The sequence below is a fragment of the Schistocerca serialis genome, chromosome 1 (assembly GCF_023864345.2).
Source record: "Schistocerca serialis cubense isolate TAMUIC-IGC-003099 chromosome 1, iqSchSeri2.2, whole genome shotgun sequence".
Taxonomy (NCBI): Eukaryota; Metazoa; Arthropoda; class Insecta; order Orthoptera; family Acrididae; genus Schistocerca; species Schistocerca serialis.
In genome coordinates this window covers 470,334,676-470,344,263 of record NC_064638.1, presented here as the reverse complement: position 1 = coordinate 470,344,263, position 9,588 = coordinate 470,334,676, and the positions used below count along the sequence as shown (strand labels likewise).

The 9,588-nt window shown below is 37.9% G+C and overlaps 1 non-coding gene across 1 annotated transcript; it reads right to left on the bottom strand.

Annotated features, from left to right (window-relative positions):
• Positions 1-434: 434 nt before the first annotated feature.
• Positions 435-508, bottom strand: Trnas-cga (transfer RNA serine (anticodon CGA)). The gene has a single exon. It is a non-coding gene; the product is annotated as a tRNA-Ser (tRNA).
• Positions 509-9,588: the final 9,080 nt, after the last annotated feature.

Below are 9,588 nucleotides of genomic sequence, written 5' to 3'. Positions count from 1 at the left end.
ATTTATTTCTGAAGGCCACTATGTCGCTGCCTTCAAGTAAAAATTGTCTGCAGTAATTCTGGCGCTTTGTATTTAAATCATATATTGATTAATATACGTCTCATAGATCAAGCATATTAAGTGAAATTTGCTTTTCAGTTAAATTTTTCTCACAGAATGAGATTTTTCACTCCGCAGCGGAGTGTTCAAATGGTTCAAATGGCTCTGAGCACTATGGGACTCAACTGCTGTGGTTATCAGTCCCCTAGAACTTAGAACTACTTAAACCTAACTAACCTAAGGACATCACACACATCCATGCCCGAGGCAGGATTCGAACCTGCGACCGTAGCAGTCGCACGGTTCCGGACTGCGCGCCTAGAACCGCGAGACCACCGCGGCCGGCCGCAGCGGAGTGTGCGCTGATATGAAACTTCCTGGCTGATTAAAACTGTGTGCCCGACCGAGACTCGAACTCGGGACCTTTGCCTTTCGCGGGCAAGTGCTCTACCATCTGAGCTACCGAGCACGACTCACGGCCGCTCCTCACAGCCTTACTTCTGCCAGTATCTCGTTTCCTACCTTCCAAATTTTACAGAAGCTCTTCTGCAGGGCACACAGTTTAAATCTGTCAGGAAGTTTCAACTTTTTCTCAATGTTTCTGATGTTGGCTATTTGCCACTGCCGTGTAATTGATAGACCGTCCGCCGGACAGGTTCAAAAATGGCTCTAAGCACTATGGGACTTAACTTCTGAGGTCATCAGTCCCCTAGAACTTAGAACTACTTAAACCTAACTAAGCTTAGAGATCACACACATCCATGCCCGAGGCAGGATTCGAACCTGCGACCGTAACGGTCGAGCGGTTCCAGACTGTAGCGCCTAGAACCGCTCGGCCGCCCCGGCCGGCCCGCCTGACAGCGTCTTTATCATATCTTAAGTTCGGTTAAAGAACTGTGTAGCTTAATATTTTTTCCTAGGACAAACAAACCGTGGGAATTTCCCTCACGACACACGCGCTGGGTAGCTCTTAAACCAACGCCACAAGCTGCAGCACAAATAGCTTGCACATTAGAAATTTTTTTCGGTAACATATCACTGCATTTTTTGATATCATCGCCGTTGATGATATCTACCTTCTGCAAATCTTTCCCAATGAGCGTGCATCTGGATGCTAACACTTCACCATCAATTTCTCCAATATTTTTAAAGATTTATGCACATTGTGGATTATGCACATACATACATACATTAATATCTGTTCCATAGATCATGAATACGATATTTCGTAATGATGTGGAATGTGTCACTTTAACACAACCGCCGGAACCTAGTTGCCTTTTTCAGTCGCATTCTTCCTGCTGTCAGGTGTGTCTTGTTGGTGTTGCGGCAGCGGAAATCTCTCTTTCTTCCTGCTCTTTCACTTTCAACTCACACAGTGCTTGTAACTCACTGTCCGTCCCCGGTAGCTCAGTGGTGCCGGCAAGGTAGCTCAGCGTGTTAGGTCAGAGAACTGGGTGGCCTCTACAATAAAAAACCGAGTGGAAGGATCAACAAACGAACTTGACCGGATGTCATGTGACGTCCTGTAACCTCCCCGGAGAATTTTGGAAATTGACATGATTTAATGTTAATGGGAATAGAACCAAGTGTAACCTTCCCGCAAAAATGTATGATAATATTTTAAATGAGAATAGACATCGTGCTAAGTGTAACCTCCCCGTAATTATTTTTAAATGATATAAATTGAATGAAAATGCAATTAGAGCCAAATGTTAGCTTCCCACAGTAGTAAAACTCAATGATAATAACAATGTGCAAAAATATTAAGTCCCCACAAAATTAACGTTAAGATCAACCTGATAAATTGATTCTGGGAGGAAAAGCAAAGGAAATATTGTTTCAATTGTAATGATTATTTTCTTAAAAAATATTGCTTTCAGAACAAAATTATTATTGGGGCAATTCTTGAACAAATTAATTGCAGTTAATATACATTACATTATCACATGTGCGCAATGCTGCTTCATTATCTTATTTAAAAAAATATACCTCGTCCCGAATCTTGACCAGAGACCCAAGTCGACGCCCGCTGACTCCTCACACACAACTCCCACTGTCTCTCGCGCGCTACAAGCACGAACGAACTACATGCTCTCGCGACTCGCTACGTACAACAACTGCTTCGCAACTCGCAACTCCACTGAACTCTCGCGCGGTTAAGCGCAGACTAACAACGATAAATAACTCTCTGGTCAGAGATTCTGTCATGCCTCGCCATCGCTGCTACTGAATACATACATGTTTCATAATCCTCCACTGGGGGGGCAAAAATTTGGCAGCGATGGTGAGTCATTTGGACTTGCCATGAGCAACAAATTTTTTCTTAACTAATCAACTTTACAATTCACAGAATATTCAGATGTAGAACATGAATTAAATGTGGTGCACATGCACCGAGTACAAAACATTAGACAATGACAAAAAATATATACAATGAGTACAGAACGTATCAGCAAATCAGAAAAATGTATATACAGATCACATTGATAAATAACAAAAGTGCACAGTTACTGACGTTCAGCGCAAAACATATTAACACATGACATAAGTGCACATGCACTGAAAAATTCTTCAACGTTTTCACAACAAATAAATGTAATGGCAAAAAATCATCAAATCACGAAATGTATATACAATATAAATGACAAGAGTGCACATATACTGTACTTCAGAATATATCAACAAATCGAAAAAAATGTCTTCAGCATTTTCACAACAAATAAACATAATGGCAAAAAAATCATGTTGACAAGTGACATAAGTGCACATGCACTGCAGTTCAGAATATATTAGCAAATCACAAAATGTATATAAATAGAAATCATGTTAGGAAAAGAAATGTTTTTCACTATGTTACAAGAATTAGGATAGGAAAGGGAAGGATTGCATCATGGTTGTAGCACTTTAGGTTGCACGCAGCTGCTCTGAAAGTCCATATCTTTCCACAGAAGTACAACACCAAGTGACACAATTTGAAGTTCTTTTCCCAGAAGTTTTTATCAGCGTAGCCAAGACACTGAAATGTCCTAGTAATATTCCATGTTATCATTTTGGCAGTACATCAGGCACACCAAACAGTGGGACCATAATAACGTCTCCATCGCTCACGGTGGTGGACAGCATGTCGTGTCAACACCACGCTCTTACAAGGCACACCAACGTAGAATTAGTGCAAAAACCAAATATAGTGCTCCATGATCATGAGGATGCACAGGACAAATGGATATTGCAGTAATTCAGGGTAGTTAGGTCAGTAGGCGAAGGACATTAAGTCACATACTAGTCTTAATTGAGAATTACATTAGTCTAACAGCTGATTTAAGTAATTGGTGGAACTCATCGCCCAGTTACTGAACATTTCTGTACCACGTATGAAGTATTACAGAATAATGTTCATAAATCATCTGATTATAGTGAATATGTCATCATTGAAAATGAGAGTCAATTATTGGCATAGTATTAACATAATTCATTTAGTTATACTAATTATTGGCACTCATTGGCCAGCAAGTATTGAATAGTTCAAAACATTTTTAATTATTGGCAGTCATTGGCCAGTTACAAAACATGAGAAGTCATTGAAAACAGGAGCTAATGAATGGCGTAGTATTAACATAAATCATTTAGTTATACTAATTATTGGCATTCATTGGTCAGCAAGTATTGAATCGTACAAAACATTTTTAATTATTGGCAGTCATTGGCCAGTTACAAAACATGAGAAGTCATCATTGAAAACAGAAGCTAATGAATGGCATAGTATTAATATAATTCATTTAGTTATACTAATTATTGGCACTCATTGGCCAGCAAGTATTGAATAGTACAAAACATTTTTCATCATTCAGTATTATTCAGAACTCTCTTAAATGGGTAGCATTATTTGGAACTGGTGATACAATTTTTTTTTGTTAGCAATGCATTGCTTTGGGTAATTATAAGGGAAAGCAAGAAGAGAAAAAGAAAAAATTTGCTTCTGGGTTGTTGGTGTAAATGAAAATGTGTAACTTCATTCGTCATAAGTCAGCTGTGGCAAGATTATGAAACAAGTAGAGTATATGTAATCACATTCATAGATGACATAGATTTAATGAACAACTGCTTATCGCATATTAATTTCATAAATAATTTCTCCTGCAAAAATATACAAAAAAATGGATTATTAAGCTGAAAGAGGAAATGCATTTTATGCTGAAAAGTAGTGAACTTCGAATTAACAGGTAGTGAAATGTGTATAAAAATGTGTTCCATAGCCATCCTTTCCTAAACCTTCCGTCATTATACTATGCAATATAACATCTGCTGTCAAAGCGAACTGCAACAAATACTTAAATAACTATATAGCATAAATGCATAACTTCAACAATATCCTCATCTGTAAAGAAAAAAAAACTTCATTATCCATCACTTCATTACTTATATTATCATAACTCCATTATTATCATCACCTGTAAAGAAAAACTTCATTATCAATAGTAGCATATTCTTTATCATTATTCATCAGCATTCATTATCATCTGCGAAAAAAATCACTTCATTACTCATTACACAACTATTCCTTACCTCTAGCATATCTCATCACTAAAACTAAGATGTGTAGTTCTGCCTGACAGCCTGCATCAATCGCTTCATATTCTGAAAGAAAAAATTAGTTAAGACTGCTATTCTACGATGTGTATAGTATATTCTTGTTAATGCTTGTTAATCCTGATCCATTTACTCTTCCGCACTAGGTTTGCATCTTCTTTCGATTATTCCGTAGGTGAAATTCCCATTTCTGTATAATTTATTTCCTTTACACGTTATTTCTTTCTGAAAATGATGAACAAAGATTAACGTCTTGCATTAAAATCATATACTCACTAAATAATGACTGGTTTATGGTAACATAATTAAGCATATAGCATAACATGACAGAAAACGTAATATGTCAAGGACATTGACAGTGTTCAGATGCAAAAAGTGTACACAGAATATCACAAAGCAGTAGCAAAAAAAAAAAATGTAAAACAGTCATGATGTTGAGATATCGTAGGGCAAAAATGTCAAAGTCAACTGGTGTGTGTTTTATCTTAACTATTTCACAGTGCATACAAACAAAACATGAAAACAATCGTACATACATAAACAAACGATGACAACTTGCCAAGAAAAAATGCGATAATCATCAATAAGTAGTCATGTGAATATAATTGCATAAGTAGTTATAAAATGTGTAAGTTCATCTGAAAAAATATGCCCGGTTTGATGTGTAACGACAAGAAGAGCGACCTGCTAACCTTACCTTGCCGGGCACTTGCCAAGAAAAAATACGATAATCATCAATAATTAGTCATGTAATTATATGTGGTGTCACCGCCAGACACCACACTTGCTAGGTGGTAGCTTAAATCGGCCGCGGTCCATTTAGTACATGTCGGACCCGCGTGTCGCCACTGTGTGATCGCAGACCTAGCGCCACCACAAGGCAGGTCTCGAGATATGATATAGCACTCGCCCCAGTTGTACGGACGACATTGCTAGCGACAATACGGACGAAGCCTTCCTCTCATTTGCCGAGAGACAGTTAGAATAGCCTTCTGCTAAGTCCATGGCTACGACCTAGCAAGGCGCCATTAGCCTTACCTACTTTGAGAGTTATCGTATAATGTCTCCAGAAGAACGTGTAAACCAACAAAGAATAAAGTTAAGTATATTCCAAAGCTACGTATTTTCTTTATAGGAGTCATAACGTATCCTGTTCCAGAATTGACGCCAGTCAGCGTGTGTGTACGCGTGCCTTTCTTTCGGCTCCCTTCCCAGTGTGGCGTAGCGAGCTTGTTACACCACAACATTATAATTGCATAAGTGGTCATAAAAATTAGTAAGTGGCATCATAGCATGTTACATCATAAAGTGGTTTCATTCAATAAAGGGTTTAATGTTGGACACATGATGGTTGCCCTTACTTTTCCTGGTTCTCAAAGTTTCGACGTGTACAACATTGGGGTGAGGAATTCTGCGAATCCGATATGGACCTGCGTATAGAAGTTCAAATTTACTGCACTTACCTTTTATTCTGCTGGATAAATAGTGTGTACGTACTAATATCTTCTGTCCAATGTGAAAGTCACGGCGTGTACAAACCTGTTTTTGCTGTCTTCTCCGGCGCTCTGCGGCACGTTTAATGTTGTTCAGTGCAATGTCAATTATTTCACGGTGTCGTAGTCGACGAGATGTAGGAAATGTTACTAATTCTGTAATTTTGTTAGGTGGTTCAACGTTTTTCAGTATAACAGACGGAGAGAGCATAGTGGATTCATTTGGTATGGAATTAATTACATCTTGGAATGAGAATATGTGTGTGTGTCCCAATCAATATGTCTTTTGTGGCAGTATATTCTGCACAGTTTACCAATTTCTTTCATTAATCGTTCACAAGGGTTCGAAGAAGCTTGGTACTTGGATATATAGATCGGAGAAATGTTTCTAGCTCGTAACATACGTGTCCATGTAGCAGAACGAAATTGTGATCCATTATCAGAAATTACTTTCATCACATGCCCTACATGAAATAGAAAAAGTTTTACAAATGCTTTCGAAACAGTTTTAGCAGTAGCTTTGCGTAACGGAGTGAAAGTAACAAATTTTGAAGTGAGTTCAACAGCGACAAAGATGTAGCAAAAACCTCTATTAGTTCTCGGAATTGGACCAAAAATGTCTACTCCGGCCATATGTCTTAATTTAACGGGTACAATTGGATGTAATGGAGGAATATGTGAAGTTGTGTCTGACTTAGCTTTCTGGCAAATTTTACATGACGCTAAAACTCGTCGTATACGTTTCTCCATGTTGGCAAAATAACAGTTCTGTCTCAGTATAAGAAAACATTTTCTGGCTCCGTAATGTGCGTAACTTAAATGAGTATACCATATTAATTTGTTAACCAGTTCGTCAGGAATGCATAATAACCAACTGTTGCTGTCAGGATGAGAGCGGCGAAATAGAATGTCATTTCGTACAGTGTAATGGTTTCTAATCGTAACATTATTCTTATTTTGCCAAAGGTGTTTAATTTCTTTCCACACATTGTCTTTACTTTGCTCTTTTGCTATGTCCTGTAATGACGACGAAATAAAATTTTCAAATGCAACTTGCTGAATGTACATGACGCTGAAATTTGCTTTGCAGAAGTTGGTTGCGACGTCTTCCTGATTGTTACTGAGAGAACGAGATAGTGCGTCTGCTATAACATTTTGTGTGCCGGGAATGTGAACTATTGTAAAATTAAATTCCTGCAAATAAAGTTTCCATCTGCTTAATCTGTCGTGAGTGAATTTAGCCGAAAGTAAAAATTGTATCGCTCTGTGATCTGTGTAAACGGTGGTGTGTCTGCCATAAAGAAAGTGCCGAAATCTCGTAAAAGCCCAAACAACACATAATGTTTCCAGTTCTGTAACAGAACAATTTCGTTCAGCAGGTGACAGAATGCGACTTGCAAATGCGATGTTTTTAATTACTGTACAACCATCTTCTTCAATTTCCTGAAAAATATGTACGCCTAAAGCTGTGTTGGAACTGTCGGTGGCAATGGAAAAATTTCTGGTAAGATCTGGGTGCGATAAAAGTGGAGCATTCAACAAGGCTTCTTTCAAGTTCATAAATTCAGCATGTGCTTGCTTATCCCAGGACCAAATAGTGTTTTTACCTGTTAATTGGCATAATCTAGGTGTGTCTAAAGCAGAGTGATGAATAAATTTACGAAAAAAGTTAATTAAGCCCAAAAAACTGCGTAGTTGCTTCTTCGTCGTAGGAACAGTAATGTCACGTAGAGCTTGAAGTTTTTCCGGATCAGGCGCAATGCCTTCTGCTGAAATTACGTGTCCAAGAAATTTTATAGAAGTTTTGCCAAAGTGCGATTTACTGAGATTAACTGTGAGTCCTTGAGCATGAAAAGTTTGCAACAGTTGTTCTAGAATCATATTGTGTTCAGACCAGTTAGCTTCTGCGATAAGAATGTCGACTACGTACGTCGTGATTCCGTCTTTAAGTTCTGTCGGAAGTATAGTATTCAAACCGCGAATAAAAGCTGCAGAAGAAATAGTTAAACCGAATGGTAATTTACAAAATTGATAACAGTCGCCAAAACAGAGAAAAGATGTATACTTTCTGCAATTCGGATGAAGTTGAATTTGCCAAAATCCCGATTTCAAATCTAATGTAGAATAAATAGCCGTACCATGAAATTTCTGTAGAAGTTCTTCTAGTGTCTGTGGTCGATCTGTTTCGTTAGTAATAATGTCATTAATGTGACGCGAATCAAGTACAAGGCGAAGTGAGCCATCCTTTTTCTTGACAATATGTAGCGGGTTTATGTACGGACTAACTGCCGGTTCAATAATTCCTTGATCCTTCTTAACTTGTTCTCTATGGATATATGGAATGGGATAATGTTTAGCTCTAAATGTGTCGTGCTGTTTCACTTGAAATTCATACATAAAACCGAACATAGTACCAGGAATGTTGTCAAAAACTGGAGCTTGCTGAAAAAGAATTTTGTGTAGTTGCGTGCGTTCGTCATCTGTATTTGCACTACTTTGTTTAACTTTATCAGAAATCATCTGCATTACGTCGTAGTCAGCTTCGTCTGGAGTATTATAGTTATGTACGTACGTATCAGTGATCAATGTGGGATTACAGTCTATGTTACGTGATACGGAAATGACTTCTGTGCGATTAATTGTTTGTTCTTCCGCAGATAGTGAGTGCTGAAATTCTATAGCAAATTGTATATTTTTATCCTTCAACATTAAATAAGAATTCTGAAAATCGATAACTGCGTCGTGTTGTACCAGATAATTCGTACCTAAAATAACGTCTGTTGTCAATAAAGGAACAATCCAAAAATTTGAGTGAAATGTGTGACCTGCAATACAAAATGATAAATGTGTCTGTAATTTAACGTCTACTCCTTTACTCGATACTGCTCCTTTTACTTTCGTTTTGCCTAATGGTAATGTAGGATAGGTATTCTCTTTGTTACACTCGTTAAAAGTTTCTTCATTTATTACTGACATAGGTGATCCGGAATCGATTACTGCTGAAAATTTCGAAGATCCAATTTTAATTTCGATGACAGGATGTGAAATGGATTTCTGAACAACTGGTCTTTCCTGCAAAAGAGTATCTCTTATGTCGTCAAAAGTAATTACATTTTCGTGAACAACATTTTGCGTGTCTAAAGTAGTGCCTGTGTTACTGGAAGATGCGATCTGTACTGTATCTAGTCAAATTCTATCTGACGTGTTATTATTATCAGGACGATTCTGTGGCATTTCGACTATTTGAACTGTCCTATTATTTCTTCCAGACGTATTACGCTCTGGATGATACCTACTGTCGGGTTCATTCATGAGAATAGGTTCTTGAGGATAATTTTGCTGTTGGTATGACCGACTGTTGTTAGATGTACGCTGAAAATTGTCCTCATTATTTTTACATCTGTCGTAATAGTCATTCCTATACGGTGCATTGCGATAGGAATTGAAATACTGTGTTTTCTGTACG